This window comes from Ochotona curzoniae, unplaced genomic scaffold (assembly GCF_017591425.1).
Source record: "Ochotona curzoniae isolate NIBS_2020 unplaced genomic scaffold, NIBS_Ocur_1.0 scaffold_3208, whole genome shotgun sequence".
NCBI lineage: Eukaryota > Metazoa > Chordata > Mammalia > Lagomorpha > Ochotonidae > Ochotona > Ochotona curzoniae.
In genome coordinates this window covers 33,276,871-33,298,875 of record NW_024467106.1, presented here as the reverse complement: position 1 = coordinate 33,298,875, position 22,005 = coordinate 33,276,871, and the positions used below count along the sequence as shown (strand labels likewise).

General features: G+C 48.5%; 1 pseudogene; it reads left to right on the top strand.

The window, feature by feature from the left end:
• The first annotated feature begins 632 nt into the window (after window positions 1-632).
• Window positions 633-1,128, top strand: LOC121144954 (annotated as a pseudogene).
• Window positions 1,129-22,005: the final 20,877 nt, after the last annotated feature.

Genomic DNA, 22,005 nt, shown 5'->3' with positions numbered 1-22,005 from the left:
GTGTTCCTGATTACATAAAATGTTTAATGTCCATACGGGCACAAAACTGATTCAAGGAGTTCACCTGCTCAAATGACTGAGCTGCTGATCTTGACGTTAACTGCCACTCCCAACACCAGTGAAGTTAATTCACCTAAATACATCACCCATCCAATTATTATCCACTTTTTAAAAAATTAGACTTTACTCATCCATATAAAAACTTATTTAAGTGCTTCTCTTTGAAAAATCAACTCCATATCCTTCCTTAAATTATTTTGTAATTGAAAATGGCTTGTCCAAGGATGCTATTCTTGATCCTAAGCCATAACCAGCATCCACAAAAAACGAATACATTCTTGAAACTCTCTCATTGAACCATGGCAGGTGCTGTGGCTCAAGGATGGGAAGTCACCCACTAAGACAGCAATGCCAGTGGAACCACACTGCTGGAAGCTCTGGGTTGCATCCTCCCACCTACTAGACCAACCAATAAGCCTGTGTCTGCCCCTGCAGCATGTCTACGTAGTTGGTGGTGCTGGGATGGTCCCTGTGGGCTGGTGGAATGCTATGCTATGCTATGCTATGCTGTGCTATGCTAAAACCTGGCCTTTGCTCCTGTCAATGTCACAACTGAAGTTAAGTCTGTTGAAATGCACCATGAAGCTTTCAGTGATGCTCTTCCTGGTGACAACGTGGGCTTCAATGTCAAGAATGTGTCAAAGATGCTCATCATGGCAACATTGCTGGTGACAATGGAAGCAGCTGGCTTTACTACTCAGGTGATCATCCTGAACCCTCCAGGACAAATCAGCGCTGGGCACGCACCTGTGCTGGATTACCACACAGCTCATATCACTTGCAAGTTCACTGGGCTAAAGGAAAAGATTGATCATCATTCTGGAGAGAAGCTGGAAAATGGCCTTAAATTCCTGAAATCTGGTGACACTACAATTGTTGACATGGGCCCTGGCAAGCCCATGTGTGTTGAGAGCTTCTCTGACTATCCTCCTTTGGGTCATTTCACTGTCCACGAGGCAGACAGTTGCCATGGGTGTCATCAAAGCAATGTGCAAGAAGGCTGCTGGAGCCGGCAAGATGACCAAGTCGCCCAGAAAGTTCAGAGGGCTAAATGAACATTATCTGTAACACCTGCCACCCCGTCTGAATCAGTAGTGGAAGAATGGTCTCAGAACTGTTTGTCTCAATTGGCCATTTAAGTTTAATAGTAAAAGACTGGTTAATGATAACAATGCATCATAAAACCTTCAGAAGGAAATGAGAATGTTTTGTGGATCATATATTTTTTGTGTGTGGCAGTTTTAAGTTATTAGTTTTTAAAAATCAATACATTTTAATGGAAACAACTTGACCAAAAATCTGTCACTGAAGTTTGAGACCCATTAAAACAAAGTTTAATGAGAAAAAAAAAAATTCTCTCATGATTGTGTGCTTCCCTTAGGAGGGAAAAGAAACCATGAATTCAGAAGAATAAATAGGTTAAGCCTACTCCACAGGGAAACTTCCTTGCAAAAGCAGCCCCTTTGCCACAAACACCATCCTAACTTAGTGACCATCTACAATTGCTCTACCCTCTTCTTCACCCAAATCCTACAGGGTAGGTGGTGGCACAGGAGCTATTTCACAGGTGAGAAAGCTAAGGATCAACAATGTTAAACAACAGGTGTCAATTACCATCTAACGGCTAAGTCTGGGATTCCAACCCAGCAACCCCAAAGCTTCCATGAAGGCAGGCATGGGTTGTGGGCTGCTTCCACTAGCGTGGAGGACGAACAAACACTCGTGGTTGGCCAATGAAGGTAAAAAAAAGGTGCAGACATCTCAATATGAAGCAACATAAACCACGCTAGCCCCCCTAGATAAGAACAAGATTTGGGCAAAGAGAAGTGACCAGGAACACAAGTAGAGAATCTGAAAATGTTCTCCCTCGGGCTTTATTTCTCAGAGAACATTCCAGGAAAGCTTATCAGGCCACACGGCACCAACCAACCACAAACATGAAATGGGTAAAGACACAGGAGCCCACATTTTCACCATCCACTGTATAAAGATGTCTGCTGCGAGCAGCAGGGCCCTCTGGCTCCTGTTTTGGACAACCTGGATGCTCCCCTGGTCCTCGTTCTGAAAGCCTCGTCACACTGATTCTCAGGAAGGCAGTTTCCGTAGAGACCCATCCCTGCCCACAGTCTCCTGTACGTGGCACAGGCAAACACAGCTCTCCTCTGAGCACTCCTGCTTGAGGCCCATTACTTGGCAACACCCTCCTCGTCCCCACTAACACCTAAGGAAATTACTGGGCCCAGCCCAGGAGCACCCAAGCCTACCACTACAGTCCTCATGAAATCGACAAATCGCCAACAGGCACAGTTGCTGCTGTCCAGATCTGGCCCAGCTCCAGCCCCACCATTATCTCTGAGTCTTCCACACACCCCATTCCAGCACCCCTAACCCAGGAGAGGCTGCCGGAAATGCCCATGAGAGCGTGTGGGGCCATCTAGGACCCAGGACTCCAGCTGGTGCCCTCCCTCCAGGTCGGCCCTGCCAGTCTGAGCCTGGATGGGCAGCCTCCTGCCTCCCACACTGCCGTGGGCTCTCACTTGGTTGCTCCGTTGCTCTGGTAGCCCCTACACGGCTTCATGTCCCACCTCGGTGCAGCCTGCCTGGCTCTCTGCGGGCCACAGGGAGGAACTGGCAAGGGCAGTGGGCCAGAGGCCCCTCAGCAGCCAGCACCCACTAGCCCCTGCCTACCCCTCCCACAGGGCACTTTCCCCACACCTGCCAGCACTTTGCATCAGCAGGCTGGTCTCCTTCTCCTTTATTACCACTCCCCTCAGCTGAGGAAGAGACAGAAATTACACCCCTGGGCTGTGCTAGGCTCTTCACTCGATTTTGCTTCCTTCTTAGGATTTCAACCCCACCTTTTTTTTCAAAACGTGGAGTGTGTGTGTGTGCACAATGTATTTTATATATGCAATTTCTCTTGTTTTTTTTTTGAAAGCCTGAGAAACAGAGATCTTCTGTCCCCTGCACACTCCCTCACACACACACACACACACACACACACACACACACACACACACACACACACACACACACACACACACACACACACACACACACACACACACACACACACACACACACACACACACACACCTATCTGCAGCAGCAAGGGCTGGGCCAGGCTGCAGGAACCCGAGCACTTGATTAATCCTGTGCTGCCTCACAGGGTGTGCCCTGACAGAAAGCCGAATCCCAAGCGGAGCAGGACTGCAATCCCAGAGACTCCAATGTGGGATGCTGTTCCCAGAAGCTCTGCCTTAACCAACGGGCCAAATGCCTGCCGCTAGACCCTGATTTTACAGCAAAAACCAAGGAGCTCTGAGATGGGCCGGACAACCTAGCCTGCTAGCCAGGGCTGTGCTGCCCATGTGGGCTCCTTCATGCTGGCAGAGGCACTGAGACAGAATGTGGGATCTCAGCTGGTTCCACTTTGCTCTACACATCTGGTACAATGCAGCCCACCACCCTTTGCAGAGAGAAGGGGACAGCAGCAGGACAGCAGGGATATGGTTGGTAAGGGGGCCTGGGTGAGAAACCACCTTGTACAAGCAGCTGCCCCCCACCAGCCATGATCCACTTGCTCTGCCAGGCCTGCTTGTCCTCAGCTTGCCCCCTCACAGGCGGGCAAGGCTGGGTGAGAAGCCAAGGGTGCAGGTCCAGAAAAGCACACCCCCCAGCATAGCTGCCAGGGGGGACTTGGTGCCTCTCATTTTTCACAGAAAGAAGAAAGTCTCACCTTGAACCTGGCAGCTATTTCTCTTATCAAACGCAGCAGGGGAATGCCTTTTGTCCCCACTGTGCCCACGTGCCCAGGGATGACCCCCAAGTCTCTCCGCCCACCTCCCTTTCCAGAAGGAGCTCCCATCTTCTCCAAACATCATCATGCTGGTGTCCCTCCTTTCACCTTTCACTCGGAAACAAACTCTACCCCTAAGGAACGCCAAGTGTGACAGCTCAGCCTGGCTCCTGGATAGGCATACCCAGAGATTTAAAAAATTAATGAAAAATGGCAGACTCCCTGAAGGTGTGTGGTCGCTTTGAGAGTGCCCCTAGGCAGATGGCCCACCTCAACAAATTCTTCCCCATTGAGACAGCTAAATGATGCCTCCTATTTGGGACGTTTTACACTTAACCTTGGTGGCAGCTGCTCATTTCCCTCAGCTCCAAATCTTTTTTTTTTAATTTTTTATTTATGTATTTAATTTTTTAATTTTATTTTTAATATTGTTTACGTAGTTGAAAGGGATGCACACCCCATGGGCCTCCGATTAGAGTGGGGAGGATCGAGCTATGGAAGAAGGTGCCCACCCCCAAATCTTAAAATGGGCTCAGGATTAGGAGCCTGGGGCGAACGCAGCTCTTGAAAACACTCTCCCACCCACTGCAAGCGGCGCTGTGCACAGGCGGGAAGCGAGAGCCCCCTGCCGGAGGCTACGGCGAATTACACACCGTTTGCGACATCCAGCCCCAGGTGTCTGGGGAAGAGGGGTGGAGAGCTCCCGCACTGCTTTCTAATTTATATGGCTACCTGCTACCCCTTGCATTCTTCACGCTTGAAGTTCTCTCTTTAGTCATAGATTCTGATTATCAGGGAGGTGGGACATCCAGAGAGAAGGGAACGTTTTGTATTTTCACGAGTCCCCATCAGGAAAGGTTGAAAAATCCTTTATGTGGACAGTCATTAAAAAAAATTTTTTTGACCCAGATTTTATGTTTTCACAAAAATTAAGTCAAGAGGCCAGCGCTGTACTGTATCAGGTGAACTGCCCCTGCAGTCCCAGCATCCCATATGGGTATCCATTTGAGTCCCAGCTGTTCTAATCCAACTCCCTGCTAATATGCCTGGGAAAGCAGTGGGAAATGATTCAAGTACTTGGATCCCTGGGAAATCTAGAAGCTCCCACTCCTTGCTTCAGACTGGCCCACCTCTGGACATTTAAGGAACTGTCTCTTCAATTCCTCTCCCTCTCTCGCGCGTCTGCCTCTCTCCACCTTTCCCTTTCACATAAATAAATAAATCTTTTTTGTTTTTAAGTTAACCCCAGCACAATGGCTCCATTGGCTAATCCTCATCTTGCGCGTGCCAGGATCCCATAGGGATGACAGCTTGTGTCCAGGCTGCTCTACTTCCCATCCAGCTCCCTGTTTCTGGCCTGGGAAAGTGGTAGAGGATGATCCAAAACCTTAGGACCCTGCACCCACATAGGAGACCTGGACGACAGTCCTGGCTCCTGGCTTCGGATCAACTCAGCTCTGGCCATTGCAGACACTTGGGGAGTTAATCAGCAGATGGAAGATCTTTCTTTCTGTATCTCCTTCTCTTTGTAAATCTGCCTTTTCAATACAAAATAAAATAAAAATCTTTTTTTTTTAAAGTTAGCCCAAAATGGATCTTAGACCTAAATATAAAGTGTTAAACTATAAAACTTCTGGGCCCAGCACAGTAGCCTCGTGGCTAAATCCTCACCTTGTACGCTCCAAGATCCCATAAGAGCACCAGTTCTTGTCCCAGCTGCTCCACTTCCCATTCAGCTCCCTCCTTGTGGCCTGGCAAAGCAGTCGAAGATGACCCAAAGTCTTGGGACCATGCACCTGTGTATGAGACCTGGAAGAAGCTCCTGGCTTGGGATCAGCTCAGCTCCAGCCTTTGTGGAGTTCACTTGGGGAGTGAACCAGCAGATGGAACATCTTTTCATCTGTTTCTCCTTCTCCGTAAATCTGACTTTCCAAGAAAAATAAATAAATCTTTTTTAAACAACAATAAAACTCCTGGAAATAACACAGAATAAAACCCAGCTGACCATGCGACTGACAATGACAGAAGGACAGCAAAAGCGCAAGCCGGGGGAGAAAAAATGATACATTGGACTGCATCAAAACTAAACATCCTCTCACTGAGGACACTGATTTTCGGTTTTAGGTTTTTTGTTTTGTTTTTAGCATTTTGTGCAAATTTAATTGACATGCAATTTCTACCTAGGAAAGGAATTTTGAACTATAAAATACTACTGTATAGAAAAATAAGCGACAGATTCTTGTCTGAGTTTGATTATTTCATTGTTGTGGTGGGAGGGGATAGTAGACAAGGAGTGTAATTCATAGGTAAGAATATAGGAAGAAAAACGCTGTGAGATGTGCGAGCAACAAAGCCATCTTCCTGTAGCAAAGGGCGCGGCCTCCTGTGGAGCACAGAGAAATGGGATGGTTCAGGTCTTGAGATTTGACCAAACCTGTCCTCGTTACAAACAGCCAAGGCAGCCTCTACAAGCCTTAGGTCCAACCCAACAGTTAATGCATATAGAATTAAATATTTTCATTATTAATTTTTAAAAGAATGGTTAAAGTATATGCACTTAGTATTTGGTTCAAATATTTATAAATACTAAAGCAAGAGAAAAAATAAAGAGGTCTAGAGCACACACAGGATTCAGAGTGCACACATGAGTGTCTAACACATGCACACACAAGGGCCTGGAGCACACACACATACACACACATGAACATGCACAGACACCAGCTAGAGCCTCTACACTAGGAAATCTGTGAATGATTGGTCGGGGTGCTTTGCTTGGCACTGTATGAGAAACCCATAACGTTCACCTAATTCTCAGTCTGTGACTCTTCCAAATGCCAGCAGCCCTGACAGATAATGTTTGTTCCAGTTCTAACACTCTGATACAGCTGGGCTTGGGAGCACAGGATCTGGTTGTCTAAAAGGCGGGAGACTCAGAGGACCCAAAGGGCAGAGAAGAAGATAGGTTCTTAAAATCCAGCATAAACTGATGTTTATCAATGAAAAGAAAACAGTTAATGGCAATTGTAAACTTTTGTTTCATTTTATGTTTAATGTTGTTGACATAATTAAGAGGATTGTATGCCCATGGGGGCCTTTGATTAAGGTGGGAGGATGGCAATATGGAGGAAACTGGGTGGAACAAATACTTCCAATTTTTCTTATTTCTCTTCTGTACCACAGGGGAGGCAAAGGGGAGGAGGTTGCTCCTTGCTGTCAAACTACATCAGCACCCAGGTATGGGGGACAGTGACTTGATATCATTAGAGACCCCAAGGTGGGGAAGAATGTTCCAAGGGTTTTCAGAGTTCTGAGATGTTGTTGGTTGCATTGCTCCAGGGTTGAGAAAATCTTTCCAAGGTCTATTTATTGGTTCACAGACCCACTTTCTGCAAGCACAGCCAGGAGAGTTGTCCAACCTGTTCTGCTTTCCATCCTCTTGACAAGGTACACGTCCTAAGCTGGCCTAGAGGATCTGGCTGTCATGTCCACTGTGTGTATCTGAGCATACTGTCCACTGCACAGGCATCAACAGTTGAGGTAGCTCAGTCCTGATACATGCATTCCCATGTTGTACCACATATATTGTAATTTCCCCTTTGGCCAGGGTTTTAGTCCAGTCATCCAGTTGGGGAGCCCCCAGGAAATCTCACCTTGGATGACCCCAGACCTGACTTTTGTGTGCATAAGTTAGTGCAGGGTCTGGTTCAGTCTGTCACCTACACTAGCCATGCACAAACTAGTAGATGCAGCTACCTGGTCAGTTTGCCCCCAGTCCCATCTCTCATGCCACCTGATAGGTGTTGTGGCGTAGCCCAACCCAGCCCACTGCAGACCTGGCTCATATGTATACCAGAGGGAGCTGCAGTCCAGTCAGAGTAGCTCTCTATTGCCCCCCAGGCCTACCTCTAGTCCCAGTTTTTGCATGTGTTGGCATGTGAAATGGTCTAGCCCAGCCCAGCCCACATCTCATCTGGCTCTTACGCACGCCCTTGGGCACTGTGGCTTAGCTCAGCCTGACCCACCTCTAGACCCCAGCTCACACATATGCTGACAAGTGCTGCCATCTTTTACAGCCTGGCCCATCTCCAGCCTTGGCTGTCATGTTCACCAGCAGGAGCTGCAGCCTAACACAGGAGTGTCCACAGTTCCCCCACCAGGTACGCCCAGCCCCATTTGTGTGTGCCAGGGAAGCTGAAACCCAGCCCAACATGACTTGCATCTAGCCCTGGCACCTGCCAAGGGATGCTGAGGCAAAGCCCAGCTGACCCACACTTGCTCTGACTCTTACATGCACCAGCAGATGCAGTAGTGTAGAAACTAGGTTCTACTATGAGAAGGTTTTGGAGGTGGGAATTGGAGGACAGTGGTTATACTACATCCCATACCAGAGGGCCTGGGATGCAGTCCCATCTCTACCCCGCCTCGCCCCAGAGCCACTTCCTGCTACTGTGCATCCTGGGAGGCAACAGGTGATGGATCAGGTATTTGGGCTCCTGCCACCTGTATGAGAGACAGTTCATGGTTCCTGACTTTGGCCCAGCCCTGGCTATTGAAGGCAACTGGGGAATGAACCAATAGATGGATGATCTCTTTATTCTCTTTGTGTCTCTCCTTCCCTTCCTCCCTATCTTTCAAATAAAAGTAAACTTTAAAGAAAGAAAAAAAGAAGAGTTTGGGGGGAATTGTGTTGTGAAGCGCGTACAGAGCCCTTTCCCTTCTCTGTGCATCACTCAACACCTTCACAGTGAGCCTTCTGCTTTCTGACTATTGTGACTTCACACCAATTATATCTCCCTAAAAAACAATGCCTCTTCCCAAGATACATGCCCAGGAGAAGTGTCTACCTCTGTCATACTCCCAGATGCTCTTAAGATAAGGACAAGAGTCAGTAACACAAGATCCAATTAAGAAAGAGGATGCAGGGCCAGAATTATAGCTCAAGTACCAGCATTCCATATGGGCACCGATTCTAATCCCACTGCTCCACTTCCCAATGAGCTCCATGCTTGCAACCTGGGAAAGCAGTGGAGGATGCTCCAAAGTCTTGAGACCCTGCACCCATGTGGGAGATCCAAAAGAAACTCCTGCCTCCTGGTTTCAGATTGGCTCAGCTCCAGCTATTGCAGCTATTTGGGGAGTGAACCAGAGGATGTAATATCTTTCTCTGTGTCCTTTCTATAATTTGCCTTTCTAAGAAAAACAAACATTTTAAATGAATAAATAAAATAAGATAAAGCGGGCCTGGTGTGGTAGCCTAGAGGTCAAAGTCCTTGCCTTGCACATGCCTGGATCCCATATGGATGCTAGTTCTAATCCCAGTAGTCCACTTCCCATCCAGCTCCCTGCTTATAGCCTGGGAAAGCAGTCAAGGATGACCCAAAGCCTTGGGACTCTGCACCCATGTGGGAGACCTGTAAGAGACTCTTGGCTTTGAATCGGCTCAGCTCCAGTCATTGCAGCCATTTGGGGAGTGAACCAGTAGATGCAATTATCTTTCTCTCTGTCCTCTCTATAAATTTGCCTTTATAATAAAAATAAATAAATATTTTAAAAGATGAAGGAACAGGATTAGAGACACCAGCATGTTTTCAACCCCCACCATGCACTTATCCCAAGATCTTTATGCCCTCTTCACTGAACTCTGGCTCTAGCCAATTTCAGGGTCTACATAAACTCCAAGTCAAATAGTCACTGCTTTCTTTCAAACTTATATTTTCACTACGAATACAGTGAAACATATCTTGGTCTTATTTCTAGAACTCCTTACCTATTTTGTTCTATGGACTCTGAAAACAAGTTACATAAAATGCCAATAAAGCATTGCACTGCGAAAGACAATTAAGAATTTCTTGATCAAATGCTGCCATCTGGTGGCCAAAGATGGCAAGTTCCACCTAGACCACGGAAAACGGGGAGAAAAATTCTAATATCCCTATCACCAAGTTTGTTAACAACAAACATTATGAGAAAAATATTACCATGCTTAGGGTCCCACTCATTCTGCTCTGTAGGAGATATTTCTTCCATAAACAATGTCCTCAGAATGTTTTCATAGGCAGTAAGAATGGCCTGTGTAAGAGGGCTTTCTTTTCTACATGTTTCAAAATGTGTAAGACAGGATTCATTCACTCAGCCAAGCTTTATGAGGATTCTATTATATCCCAGATACTCTGAATTTCACCAGGTATGTGATAGAGAACTAAAAAGCAAAGTGCCATTCCTTAGAGAACCTCATGAGATCAACATCATGACCCTAAGGATGGCTCTGTTGTGGACTGCATGGGGTTCAGCCTCAGGTAAGCTTGGACTAAAAGCTTCCGCTTGTAGGGACCCTGCAACTTGTGGACATAAAGAGGCCTATGGGATATAGATTTAATTAAGTGCGTCTACTAGGACCTCTACAAAACCCTGGTCTCTCACCAAAACCTGGTCAGCTGGAATGACCACGTTTCAGTATTTGACCTGTCTCCTCCCTTCCTGGATCAGAAGTAATGTTGGGGCGCGGAGTCCAGGTAAGTCTGATCAGAGTTGAGGGCATCTGAATCTCTCAGACACGTGGCTGTGGCTGGGAGAACCCATGCCGGGCCAGGCTTCCTGCTGGGGATCCTAGCTCCTGGTCCGCCACTGCCAAATGGTGGATGAATCCTGGGCTTGTGGGCTGCCAGAGTGACAACAGAGCCCAGCGGCGAGCTCTGGGGTCTTGGGGCTCTGAAATTACTACTAGGGACATCCATGGATACACTGTATGTGTAGGTGAGGAATGAATCTTGAGGGACACTTAATGACAGGGCCACTGTACTTACAGGGCTGGAGACAGAACTGACCCAGCAATTGCAACCACCAGCATGTGCATGAGCTGATTGGGGTGACTGACTATGCTGGACTCTGTATTGGCAAGCACATACAAGAATCAGTTCTGGGATCACCTCAGATGGAGTTTCTATGGGAATTCCACCAACTGAATTGCTGATCTCAGAACCCCAACCATGGAGAGAACTGCAGGCTCCATGGTCAGACCATGGAGTGCATGTGTCAGAGCTGGGTGCCCTCAGTGGCTCAGATGGAGCAGTGGACAGCATATCCAGGTGCACATGGAGGATATGGCAGTACATTGGAGTCTGGAGAGGACACCTGGTACCACAACAGAGGATGGAAGACAGAACAAATCAATCAACAACCCCAGCCAAGTGTTGGCAGTGAATATCTAGGCAGGGAGATGCTAAGGTGGACTATATCAACCAGTGGGTTCCAGAAAGATTTCATCGTGCTTGGAGTGGCAGTAATTCGGAACTGTTGAGTTATTGAAAGCTCATGAGCAGGACCCGAAGAACATGCCTCACATCGGGGATCCTGGGATGGAGTCAGGTGGCTGTCCTCCAATCCTGGGTGCAGAGGTGTTTGGAAGACTGGGTGTGGCTTTTCTTCTTGTCACCCCCCTCTTTCCCCCCAGATACAGGAAGGAAAGAAAGAGAATGTGGAAATGTCATTGGAGCAGTAAGCTTCCTTCAGGACTAGGGAGAGAGCTTTCTCTGGTCCTCACTTAGTTCCAACTTTGGATCCCCACCCTATCTTGCAATGACCATCAGGGTCGCTCCGAAGCCCCCCACCCCAAAACACACACACACACACACACACACACACACACACACACACACACAAATTGGAATAGACAGAGAACAATAATGAAAGCTTGGAACAAGACAGGAAACGGTCAGCATGGACTCACACATGCCTTACTAGGTAGGGCACAAAGATTAGTTACTCCTCACTAAGGTATTGAAGATTTCTCTGCACACCCCTCCTAAAACTGTTCTGCACCTCAACTGTTGACATAGGCCTTGCTAGAGTTATAAGCCAGTTTAGACTATCCTAAAATCTGCCAAGTTCAGCAAAATTAAGCTTCAACACTATAAACTGCTGAATGCTAAAATGAAAATAGTCACAAGACAGCTGAATAGTACCCTATAGCCATTTTAAGGTGTATAGCAGCCGGTTCTGTGTACAAACCAAAATTGAAATGTCAATGAAGTAGTCAGAAGATGTGGTTAAAAACTTGCATTTTTTAACATATTTGTTACTCAATACCATGTCAATTAATTCCATAATGTTGTAAATTGATGGTGATGTTATGTTGTGGCTTTTAATTGATCGGGATCATATTCTGCCAGCTCTGCTTTCAGACCAGAGAAACCCCAAGAAACTGTTGAATTTATCTGGACAATAAGATGCTGGACTCTATGCTTGCAATGAAAGAATCTTAACTGAACTTGAACTGTAATACTGCAACAAGGTGGAGAAATCCACCATGGAGAGAGGGCATAGGGAGGGGTTGGGGGAATCCCAGAGCCTATGAGACAGTGTCACATAATGCAATGTAATCAATAAAAAAAATTTTTTAAAGAATGTAGAAATGAAAATCATCAAAAATATTTTTAAAAAGTAACAGCCTCAGCTCTGAGTCCCTAGTCAATACTTGCAGCCTCTAGGATGCTGGCAATGGCAGGACTGCCGTCAGCAGCAGGTTAATAATTCAGCTGTCCTATGGGCTCCCCAGCCACCCATCCTCAGCCCCAGGCCTGACCCTCCTTCAGGAAAGACCAGCAGAGGTTGGTTCCAGGGTGAGCCCAGACATGGAAGCGCTTCATGGTGACCCCAAGTGCTATAAGAGGAACTCCAGTAGCTTCTGGAGAAGCTTTCTGCACCAGGCCCTTGGCTGCTGACTGACTACTGAACATGAACAAATGATCCAGTTTTTCCTCTAATTAACATCCAGCAGCACAAGCGAGGAGCAGGGATGTGGCCTGTGTCAACTTGAACCCTGCAGGAGCCAGAAGTACAGGATTGTTTGTCTTCTTTTCAGTGTTAGACCCCATGACCAACGTGGGAAGGAGGGCACCGTCGGCAGCTCAGGATGATGCGCACCACAGCTGTTCTGCAAACTGCTCCTCTCTGCTCCGTGTAGTTCTGATGATGGCCTCAGCCCCCATGGTCCTCCACATCCACATCTCCATGGTCTCATCACTTCAAATGGCCGGAGTATTCCATCTTCCCAAGAGAAACATTGATGCAAACACAGACAAGGGTTGGCCCAACATAGAATTCTGTGCTTTGGGGCCCGGCGCGGTGGCGCAAGTGGTTAAGTCCTCGCCTTGCAACCCCGGGATCCCATATGGGCGCCGGTTCTAATCCCGGCAGCCCCGCTTCCCTTCCAGCTCCCTGCTTGTGGCCTGGGAAAGCAGTCGAGGACGGCCCAAGGCTTTGGGAACCTGCACCCGCGTGGGAGACCCGGAAGAGGCTCCTGGCTTCGGATCGGCATAGTATCGGCCCGTTGCGCTCACTTGGGGAGTGAATCATCGGACGGAAGATCTTCCTCTCTCTCTCTCCTCTCTCTGTACATCCGCCTTTCCAATGAAAAAATAATAAAAATAAATCTTTAAAAAAAAAGAATTCTGTGCTTTGGTCAGACGGTTGGGGAGAAAGGGTTGCTCTCTGAGACACATGGCGATTCTTCTGGTACCCTCCTGAGAGAGCCAACATGGCAGAATGGAACCGAGAGACAAAGGAACATAAGGGCAGATGAAGATCATTCAGAGCTTGAGACAAGGCTGCAGGCTCTTGTGTGCCTTTGAAAGTCCATCTGCCAAATTCAGAGTAACCTTTAGGACAAAGAAACACCAGACAGACAAGCAGTTGAAGCCTAAAGATTTGAATCTTCTATGTAAGGATGTTCTTAAGCATGACCCAGTTTAAGGTCCTGGTTTTAGATACGAGAAACCAGACTAGAAGGGAACACTGGTTGTTCCCAGAGAGGTTCCGTGTGGCCTCAAAGATAGATGGGGTACAGGTTGGTGGGGCATGACTGGTGGGACACAATTGGAGGGGCACTCAATCCTTACAGCCAGCCTTGAGGGTAGGAGTACAGATTTTCACTGCATTTCCCAGATGAAAACATTCAGGCCACATAAGAGAAATGACTTCCCCAAGTTCACACAGCTAACATGTAGCAGAGCTGAATCTCAAACCTAATTTTTTTCCTACTCTACCTTTGAATGAAGAAAATACTATAAATCAAGAGACAAGTAGGACTGAGCAATTATTCTTTCTTCTTTTTTTAATAATAAATTTAATTTTTGATGGTGTTTACATAGTTAAGAAGGATGCATGTTCATGTGTGGCCCACCAGTTATTGTGGGGAGCCGAGGAATGGAGGAAAGTAGATAAGACATCTGCCCCCAATTTCTTTTTTTTTCTTCCTGTATCTGGGGGAAAGGGCAGAGAAGAGGAGAGGGCCACTCCCAGCAGCCCCACCACATTAGTACCCAGTAATGGGGGATGGCCACCTGATGTCATCCCAGGGTTCCTGATGTGGAACCTGTTCTGAGGGTACTGTTCAAACGGTTCTGATAGTTCCAAGATGCTGTTGATTTTATTGCTCAAAGGTTAAGGAAATCCTTCCAAGGTCCACTAGCTGACACAGTCCACATTACAGTCTCCACTTGCCCACATACTTGTTGTCAAGGCTGTCCAATTTGTTCTGCCCTCCATGGTACTAGAAGTTTTCTGCAGGCCTCAATGAGTTGTGATGTCCTCCACGTGCATCTGGGAATGCTGTCCACTGCACAGGCTTCAACAACCAAGGAGATCCAGTTCTGAAATATGCACTCCACTATCAGACCACAGATCCTGTGACTTTTCCTGTGGTTGGGATTCTGAATCCAGTGGTCCAGTTGGGGGGGGTCCCCAAAGAAACCTCACCAGAAGTGACCCTCAATGTGACTCCTGTGTGTACCAGCTAAAGTGGGGTCTGGCTCAATCCATCACCCACACAAACACTGGTGGTTGCAGTCACATGATCAGTTGTCACCAGTCCCACCTCATATGCAAATCAGTGCATCCTGTGGCCCAGCCTAACCCTACCACTACACACTCAGTCCTCACATACACCAGCGGAAACTGCAGCCTAGTTGAAGTGATCCCCCTAAACCTCCACCAGGCCCACTCCCAGTCAGTTCCACATCCCATTCAGCTCTCTTATACATCAATGGGTCTTAGAGCCTAGATCAGCTCAACTGACCCCATTTTCCAGCCCACACTCATGCCAGCAAGTGCCACTGCCTGTCCATCCAGGTCTGCGCCCAGCCCTGGTTCGCATGCTCACCAGTGGGAGCTGCAGCACATCACAGGAGTGCCCACAGTTTACCTACTAGGCCCACTCCCAACTCTGGATCTTGCACTTTCCAAGTGGTTCTGCAGTCTAGCCTGACAGGACTTGCCCAGTCACATCACCTGTAGCCAATGTTGTGGCAAAGCCCAACCAGCCCACACTAACTGGCTCACACATGCACCAGTGGATATGGTTGGTTAGCCCAGTCTGGCTCTCCTCCTAACCCAGCTCACATGTAGGCCGGCAGGTTTTGTAGCCCTACCCAGCCTGGTCTGCTCTCAGTACCAGCTCTCACACCCACCAACAGGAGCAGTAGCCTAGCAGGGGAGTCCTTGCTTCCCCCTCTACCAGGCTCCCTGACCCTACTGGGCCTTACATGTGCTGGTGGATGCTGCAGCCCAGACTGGCATGTCTCGACTCACCTTGGCATTCACCAGCAGGTGCTGCAGCCTGACTCAGTCTGGTTTGCCCCTAATCCCAACTCATGCTGGTGGGTCCTACAGCCTAGCCCAGCCCAACCATCCCCCAATCCTGGCCCTAACATGAACTAGCTGGTGTTATAATTCAACCCAGCCTGTCTTGCATCCCATTCTGGTTCTCACATCTGCCACTGGGTGTTACGAACTAGCCAAGCCTGGCCCAACCCTAGACCTGGCCCACAGTGTGTACTATAACCTGGCCTGGCCTGGGCTGTGCCCAGCCTTGGTTCTTGCACTCACCTGCAGGGATCACATCCTGACAGAGGAATTCCTCAAGCTCCTCTTTCAGGTCACATCCCAGTAGCAGATCTTGCACACATCATGGGTTCTTGTCCTAGCCTGATTTGATCCACCTCCTACCCTGGCAGGTACAGCAGCCTTGCCCAACCAGCCCACACCCATTCTTGATCTTATTGTTGGATGCTACAGCCTACCCTTGCCTGGTTCAACTCCCAGAACCAGTTCTTGTGTGGTTCAGTGGGTGTCAAGATCAACCAGGCTCACTCCCAGTCAGAGATCTTGCACATGCTGGTAGATGCCCAGCCCAACATAACCCATTACCTAGCTTGGTCTTTTGCCATCAGATGTTGCAGCCTGACCTAACCTGACCTGGCTTGCCACCAGTCCCAACTTTCACTCCGACTAGTGCTGCAACCTAGCCCTGCCCAACCTGTCCCCATCCCTGGCTTTCATACAAACCAGTAGTTGTGAAAACTTAGCCTAGCTTGGCATGGCCCACACCCCCATCCTGGCTCCTACATATGCCAGTGTGCCACAGTTTGACCTAATCATGCCTGATCGATTCTCCCCAGAACCAACCCATACACCAGTCAACAAGTAAAGCAGTCCTGTCCTGCCTGACCAATACCCAGCCCTGACTCACGCGTTTACCAGTGGGATCTATAGCCCACGAGGGAAGTTCCTCAAGTTCCCCTACCAGGCTTACTCCCAGACCCAGATTTCACATGTACTCCTTCACCCAGCACAAGTCTGCCCCACCCCTCAGTGCCAGCCTTTATATGAAATGGTGAATGTTATGGCCCAGCCTGCCCCACACCCAATTCTTGGGTGTACCTGCAGGTGCTGTAGCCCCAGTATTCATGAGTGTTGCTGAGTTACATGGTCATGCCTAGTTCAGCCCATCACCACTCCCTGCCCTTGAGCAAACCTATGGCAGTCCCACTGTGAGCCACAAATTCCCCACAGAATCTGCTCCAAGACCCTATTCTCTTGCATGCTGGTTAGTATCGTGGCCCAGCCTGACATAGTCCACCCCCTGCTCCAAAACTCACTGGATGTACTGTGGTAGAGCTCTGCCAGGCAGGACCCCCAGACATGCCTTTCATGTGTGTCAGTAGATGGTGGTTGATACCTACAATTCCAGTTCAGGTCTCCTACCTGCTTTGTATTAATAAGACTACTGCCTCATCTGCAATGATGGGGCTAGTTTTGGACAAAGTCCTTTTATAAAATGATACAGCATCACCAAAGTGCTTTGCGTGATTTGGATCAATTTTTTCAGGCCAATATTCCCTACACCTTCAAAGGACTTCACACACTGTAGTGCAATGATAAATCAGTGTTAAATAAATAAAGGAAGGTAGTTTTTTTTTGTGATAACAAATATCCCACCCAGGATAATGGGTCACAGGACTCTGTACCTCAGTATCATGTCCTTTTCCTGGTCCAAGTCATCATTCACGTCTCTGTACTAAAAACATGTATTCTTCTCCAACGGCTCAAGTTACCTTGTACCTAGGCAAGTATTACACAACTGGGAGCTAATAGCTGATGCACTTTCTGTGACTAGTTAATGCCAAATTCGTGTTAACTATACTACTCTGCCAGTATAGTTGTTTATTCTTTTTTTTTTTTTCTTGAAGTGGGGAAGGCAGGAAACTCTGGGCTGGAACATGCCACTCCGGCCCCCACGTAGGTAGCAGATTGTCCAGGGAAGGGATCTGGGAAGTTACTGGAGTGGAAGCAGCTGAGGGCATGTTTGACAGGGAAGGAATCACTTCTGGGGTCTTTCACAGATTGGGCCACTGCACTCACAAGTAAGCAAGAGAGCTGAGATGGGGTAGTTTAGAAGGGAGAAAACAGACCAAGGCACTGCCCATATGGGAGACCTGGGCTGGGCTCAATAGCATTACCTACCACCCACTGGAGCTCACAAAAGCTGGGGCTGGGGTGCATGCCTGGCTGGACCATACCATAGTATCCACCCGTTAGTGTTGGGGAGCAGGAAGTGGACCACATCGGGCTTGGCCACAGCACCCTCTGAACACAAGAGAATTGGATCTGGGGACAGATTCTATAGAATTGTGGACTCACATTTGTGGAACTGCAGTACTCACCAGTGATGGTCTGAACCACAGAACTCACCTGACAATAACCCACCTGACACTCATGGGAGTAAGAGCTAGAAGGCCAGGTGGAATCAGGCTGCAGTATCTACCAGCACATGCAAGGGCCAAGACTGAGGGAAGTCCATGCCCAGCAGGGCTGCTGACTGCCCCCGCAACCCCCAGCATGCACAACATATAGGGCTGTGAGTAGGCCTGGTACGGGAACTCTCAACATTTGTGTGGGCCAGGTCTGGGGACAGACAGGGCTGGAGCAGGCCTTAGCACCTGCTGGCATGTGTGAAAGCCAGGACGGGGTATAGGTCATGCCAGGCTGAGCTGGTCTGCAGCATCTACCAAAGAGAGCTGAGACTGCAGGTGGGCAATGCCAAGCTGGGTCAAAGTACCCTCTGATGCTCACAACAGCAAGAATGGATGTGGTGCAAGCCAGGCTACACCACAGCACCTGCCGACTCACATGAGAGCCAGGTCTGGAGGTGGACTAGCCTGTAGCACCTATCAATGAGAGCAAGAATGGATGCAGGCCAATTGGGCTAGGTCACCATACCCACCAATGAGTGCCAGGACTGGGGTCGGTGATATCAGTTTGGGCAGCACCACCCAACAGCACATACAAGATCCACTGCTAGGAGCAGGCCTGGTAGGATAACTTGGGAAACTCTCCTGCTAGGCTCAGCCTCCACTGATGAGCAAAAGTCAAGGCAGGGAGCAGGCTAAACCAGGCTAGGCTACAGTACCTGTTGTCATATGTGTGAGATGGATCTGGGGTGGTCTAGGCTGGAACCACTGGCACAATTAAGAGCCAGGACAGGGTGCAGACCAGGCCAGGATGGAACACAACACTCACCCCAGTTCATGTGAGGACGGGGGTGGGTCAGGCTGCAATAGGCTGTTGTACCTACCAGCAAGAACTGAGACTGGGGGCAGGCTAGGCTGAACCAGGCTGTAGCACTTACTCATGATGCTGAGACTGTGGATGGCCATCTCAGATTGGGCCACAACACTGGCACACACACGACTCAGGGCTGCAAGTGGTCCTGGTAACTGAACTTTGGGGATTCCCTTTCTGGGCTGCTATTTCTACTAATGAGTGTAAGAGTTGGGACTGGGGGTGGGCCACGCTGGTGGTGGGCCAGGATGGGCTGGGCTTCAGCACCTGCTGGCATGCATGAGAGCCAGAACTGGTGTAGGCCAACAGAACTAGGCCACAGCACCAGCTGGCAAGTACTGGGACTGGGTGTGAGTCATGTCAGGCTGGACCGCAGTACTCCATAGCAGGCATCAGAGCTGGGAAGAAGCCTGGGAGGGGAACTGTGGGCACTCTCCTGCTAGGCTGTACCTTCTGCTAATGAGCAGAAGAACCACAATTGCCAGCAGGCCAGTCTGGACAAGGTGGTGGCACCTATCACCAAACATGAGGGATGGTTCTGGGGCAGGTCGGGCTGAGCAAGGTCACGGCACCTGTGGGTGTGCACAAGAGTCAGATGGGATGTGGGCTGGGCTAGGCTGCAGTAGAGGCTAGCATGCATAAAAACAGGGCTAGTAGCAGGCCTGCTAGTTGTTTTGGGGGGTCACCCTAAGCCACAGCACCCACTAGTATGTATGAGGACTGGGTCTGTGGTGAGCTGGAACACAGCATCATCAGTTCAAGCAAGATATGGGGCTGAGGCAGAACTGACCACGCTGTATCCACTTGTGTTGGCAGGTGCAATAACAGATATCACCTGACCCTGTGCTAGCTGGTGCACATAAGTCTGAGGTGACCTTCCGACTAGACAACTGGACTCAGGTTCTAGCCACAGGAAAAATCACAGGATTTTCAAGTCCAACCTTGGAGTGCATGTATCAGGACTGGGCCTCCACATTTGCAGTGAATAAAATGTCCAGATGCACACAGGAACCATGACGGCCAGCTCATCTGGCTAGCAGGGGATACTGAGTGGCTGGTCAGAGGATGGAAAGCAGAACAGTTTAGACAATTTTGGCCAAGCTTTGCAGCATGTTCCTGGGTATGTGGATGCATAACTTTTCAACCAATGAATAGATCTTGGAAAGATTTTCTCAACCCTGGAGCAAAGAAGCCGACAACGTCTCAGGACTATAGAGAGCATTTAAGTAATACACTTGTAAAACTCTTTCCCACATTGAGGTCTCTGGGGCATCATCTAGGGACCATCCCCCATCCCCATGCACTGATGTAGTTTGGCAGCAAGAAGCAGTCCTCTCCCCTTCCTCCCCTGCAGACACAGGAGGAAAAGACTGAAATATGTCCTGCCCACCACCTTCCTCCAAGCCTGACCCTCCCTGCCTTAATCAAAGGCCCACATCTGCATGCATCCCTCTCAACTATGTAAGCAATATTAAAAATATAAAATTTTAAATCTATTCTTCCTGGCTACCGCGTAGCCTGGCTTACCCCAACATTTAGAGGTGGTCACTTCACTCTTTCAAATCCTCCTCCATTCCATCTCACTTATTACACATCCCTGATATTGTCTTTCCTTGGTTATATTTTCTAATAAAATAGTCTATTGTTATTGGAACACTGACATGCAAACCTAAATCACATTGGTAACTATGTGGAAGTTAAGTGCTTATGCGCTGTCTTAAATGCCGTGACTCAGTGCTGCTGACACGTCAGGAAACCCAGTACCTTAGACCAACAGTATAAGCCAGACCCAGCAGGTAGCAGGCAGGACATGCATGCTGCACCAAACTAGGTCCTCAGAGCAGGGTGTACTGCTGGCCCACTCACCCCTAGGAAGATCACCTGGGGTACAGACACCATGCAGCTCATCCACCTAGACAGGTAACTACACCTGCCTCCCCCTAGATATCGTTCCTATTGTAGTCCAGCCCCAGGACTATCTTTTGGGTAAGTGTAGCGTTGAATTGCAGCCACCAGCCCAACTATACACTCCTGGGATGGTCATGCACCAAAGGACTCAGGAAAACATCCTGCAGGTGAATCTGCCCCTAGGCCCTTCTGATAACCCCCGGCCCCTCCTGAACATCCCAGGTGCCTTGTGATGACTTATGGAGACCCTCTGATTCTATGGAAGCACTCCTGTGGCTGCACACGCTCCCTGAGAACATACGCATGCACACAGTTTTCTGGGGAGAGGGTATCATGGCTTTCATTGCATTGTTTTCCATTTTAGCTCATGGTCACAGGACCCAAACAAAGCAACTGGACTAGCCTCTGGTTGCAAAGAAAGAGAGCCACTCGGGGGACCAATTATTGGCTCCCGACACAGCCCCTAAGAGCCTGGCCTAAACAGACTGCTCCCACCAGCACCTGCAGGGAGGAAGGGCTGCTGACAGGCACTCTCCCATACAAAAAGGCCAAGGTGTCCCTGAATTCTCAATTATTCTTGATCTTGCAGAGAGCAGGCAGGCATGCAACTGGCCCAAAGAACCAACTAGAAAATGGCATCTGTGTCCTGGCAGGACCACATCAAGTGTTACTCTACCCACACTCACTGCGACATCCTGCTTGTGTGGTTAAATGTACTCTCTGGATCAAAGCTTTCCCTTTCCCAACTGACAATCTTTACTAAAGGTGTTCTTTCAGGGCCAGTACAATAGTGCATCATGTTAAGCCTCCACCTGCAGCAATAGCATCCCATATGGACGCTGGTTTGAGTTCTAACTGCTCCACTTCCAATCTACCACCCTGCTAGTGGCCTGAGAAGGCAGCAGACAGCCTAACTCCTTGGACCCCTGCACCCATGTGGGAGACCGGGAGGAAGCTCCTGGATCCAGGCTTCAGTTAACCCCAGCCCTGGATGTTGCGACTATCTAGAGAGTGAACCACCAGATAGAAGATCTCTGTCCCCTTCTCTCTGTTGTAACTCTGCCTTTCAGATAAAATAATTTTTAAAATACTCTATGAATCAATGGTGAAAAGTCACTCCTTCAAATATGCCAGCAATCTGATCAAACAACACAGTTTTCCCTTTTATCCTTAGCTCTGGTATTATCCAAAAACCAACCCCATACAACTATTCTATCCAAATTTCTTCTCAAAGAAAGACATGGCTGAACTATCCTGTTGTGCAACAACTGCTTTCTCACAAATTGCAATTCTGTGATTACCACCTTTCATTAGTTGCCAACTGCTTAGGAGAAATGTCT